Source organism: Panthera tigris, chromosome E2 (genome assembly GCF_018350195.1).
Source record: "Panthera tigris isolate Pti1 chromosome E2, P.tigris_Pti1_mat1.1, whole genome shotgun sequence".
NCBI lineage: Eukaryota > Metazoa > Chordata > Mammalia > Carnivora > Felidae > Panthera > Panthera tigris.
The window spans coordinates 5268946-5272203 of record NC_056674.1 but is presented as its reverse complement, the minus strand read 5'-3'; the positions used below and the strand labels follow the sequence as shown (position 1 = coordinate 5272203).

The following is a 3258-nucleotide window of genomic DNA, read 5'->3' as shown; positions in this document are numbered from 1 at the left end:
ACATTCACTGTATGCTACATAGTAAATGAGGTTTATACTCCTCCTTGGGTGGAGATTTTAGTATTATAATGAGGTAAAAGGGAGCTCCTGGGTGTCCCAGTCCATTGAGCTTCTGACTTTTGATTTAGGCTCAAGTCATGATCTCATAGTCTTAAGATCAAGCCCCAAGTCAAGCTCCATGCTGAGCATGGAGCCTGGTGGGATTTCTTCTCTCTGCCCCACCCATACTTGTGCTCTCTCTCTCTCAGGGAATAAACTTAAAAATATATATAATGAGATATAGGTAACTGTTCTCACTTCATGCTTACTCTAATGTTCATCTGCATAGATGTGAGCCAGGGGTTAAGGTCAAATTGAGACAATGGAAGCTCTTCCTCAGGGCAGTCATTACCTTTGTTGGATACTTTCTGTTTCCACCACAGGACAGTATGCCAATGGGGTGTTTTGCCTGAAGTAAAAGGTAAGGTGGAAAGAAGAGGTTAAGTAAACTGAGGGATAAGGTCAGTGAGCAAATGCAGGTAAGCAGTGGAATGTCAGATCGTGGGTTGCTGCTTGTGACATGAACTGCCTCTTGCATCTTAGGGACCATTTGAACTCCTCATGTGTCCACTTGGTAACTGTGGTATTTATTGCAGGGACTGCTGACCTTCAGGGATGTGGCTGTAGTATTCTCTCTGGAGGAGTAGGGATGCCTGAACCAGAGTCAGCGAGAAGTGTACAAGGATGTTATGTTAGAGACCTATGGACACCTCCTCTTCTTGGGTGAGGATAACACCCTCCAGATTTCCCAAACCACACTCAGGTTTTGTTCCTTCCTTTGAAGACTGTCTCTTGGAATCTTCCTCTTTGCATGACTGGGATTCAAATCCCTACATAAGGGAAATAATTATGAGTTTGTAGATGTAAAGAAATATCTTCATGATGTTTCTTTCAAAGTTAGTTTTCCCTTCCTTAGACTAACATCATCATTTTTTAGATTAATGACAATTCTAAACATTGAGTGCCATAAAATGGTATTTCCATCTTCAATACCAATCCCTACTCATTATGGTAGTGTAATACTGGGAAGTAGAGATCAAGATGTGAACCTTGGAAACCATCCTGGGTGTTCTAAAGGGGCTATTGGGCATTTTCCAGAATTGCACAATGTCCTCTCTGCTGAGTCCAATACTGGATTGAAAGGTAGAATCTCCAGCAATACTCCTATTCCTTTTTTCTAGCATCCAGGTCTTGTGACAAAGCCGGACCTGGTCCTCTTTTTGGAACTTAAGAAGGAGTTCTGGGAATGGAAGAGAAAGGAGACAGTAGCTACACACCCAGGTAGGTGGGAATGAATGAAACAGATGACAAAGGTGAGGTCCAAATGTGAAGGATGAAGACTGACCTTAAAACGTGGTTTGAGAAGACCTCCTTGAATTGAAATTAGTTTTAAAAGGCTGGTGTTATGTCTCTTCCTCTCACAGTGGACTTCTGCTTTCCAACACATCATGCTCTTACATTCTCTAAGGATTGTCCTTCAGTTCCACTGTAGGTCCTTCACATCCACAGTGAGGGGCTCCGTAATCTGATTGATTGGTTGTCCATTGCTTTGAGGGTCCGGGAAATCTCTGTATTTCTGAGGAAGTCTATGTTAATACATTTCTGAGTATTTGCCTTGTGTGAGAAGTGTGTTGGAGTACTGATGGACATATTGGCGGTTGGTGCAGAAATCCTGGAAACAATGGGGACAGATATCACATGTTATCTGTTTTCCGATATTATGGATGCTTTAATCTTAATCGTACTAAATTGACACCCACTCATTTCATCAGATAATAAAGCACCTCCCTAAAATGAGAAAATCTAACCCTTTATTTTACTCAAAAGTTCAGTTTTGAGGGCGCATTGTTGGATCAATTGGTTAAGCATCTGACTTCAGCTGAAGTCATGATCTCACAGACAGTGAGTTTGGGGCCAGCATAGGCCTCTGTGATGACAGCACAGAGCAAGCTTGGAATTCGGTCTCCCTCTCTCTCTCTGTTCCTCCCCTACTTGGTCTTTATCTCTCTCTCAAAAAAAAAAAAACAAAACAAAAAAAACAAAACAAAAAAAGTTCAGTTGTTTGGTATTAACTAAAATAAGAGATTTCTATTCTATGTGTTCCATTCCTTAATGGTGAAATAATTTCAAGCACCTATTATTTTCCTGGAATTCCTACATGAATTAATGCCATAGGGGAGATAGGACATTTAGAATTTAAAACTCACAACCTATAATAAATCTCAATTGTTACATTATTTCTTAATAATTGAATCATTTCATAATTTTGTCTTGTATAATATGAAGTTCCTGTGACTTTGCCATATATGTTTTCACTTTCTGAGTAGTTATATTTGAGATTACTTTATGATTTATTGGATCAAAAATTTTTTAAATTTTTTTTAATGTTTATTTAAAAAAATTTTTTTTTAACGTTTATTTATTTTTGAGACAGAGAGAGACAGAGCATGAATAGGGGAGAGTCAGAGAGAGAGAGGGAGACACAGAATCTGAAACAGGCTCCAGGCTCTGAGCAGTCAGCACAGAGCCCTACGCGGGGCTCGAACTCTCGGACTGCGAGATCATGACCTGAGCTGAAGTTGGCCGCTTAACCGACTGAGCCACCCAAGCGTCCCTTTAATGTTTATTTTTGAAAGAGAGACTGAGTAGGGGAGGGCAGAGAGAGAGGGAGACACAGAATCTGAAGCAGGCTCCAGACTCTGAGCTGTCCACACAGAGCCTGACATGGGGCTTGAACCCACAAATTGGGAGATCATGACCTAAGCCGAAGTCTTATGCTTAACTGACTGAGCCACCTAGGTACTCCTAGATTAAAAGTTCTGATATGACATGGATGGATGTGTGCTTCATAAGAAATGAGATAGATGATTAGTGAATTTCTTATATTTAGAAAAAAAGTTTTGATTATAAATGTAATTTTGCTTCAGGAAACATGAATCAGTCTTTTCTACTTTCCTCAGAATGTATCTGAATTCAATATAAAAAGGTTGTTTTTTGTTTGTTTGTTTTTTAAATAAAGTGCTTGTTGGCCTATTTACAATGCTGATGGTGTTTGTTTATTTAGAAATGAAAGTTTTTGGGACACCTGTGTGGCTCAGAGGGTTGAGCATCTGACTCTTGATTTCAGTTCAGTTCATGACAACTTCATAGTTTGTGAGTTCTAGCCCTGTATCCAGCTCTGCCCTGACAGCATGGAGCCTGCTTGGGATTTTCTCCCTC

General features: G+C 40.1%; 1 pseudogene; it reads left to right on the top strand.

The window, feature by feature from the left end:
* Window positions 1-512: 512 nt before the first annotated feature.
* LOC122234245 lies at window positions 513-1334 on the top strand (annotated as a pseudogene).
* The last annotated feature ends 1924 nt before the right edge of the window (window positions 1335-3258 follow it).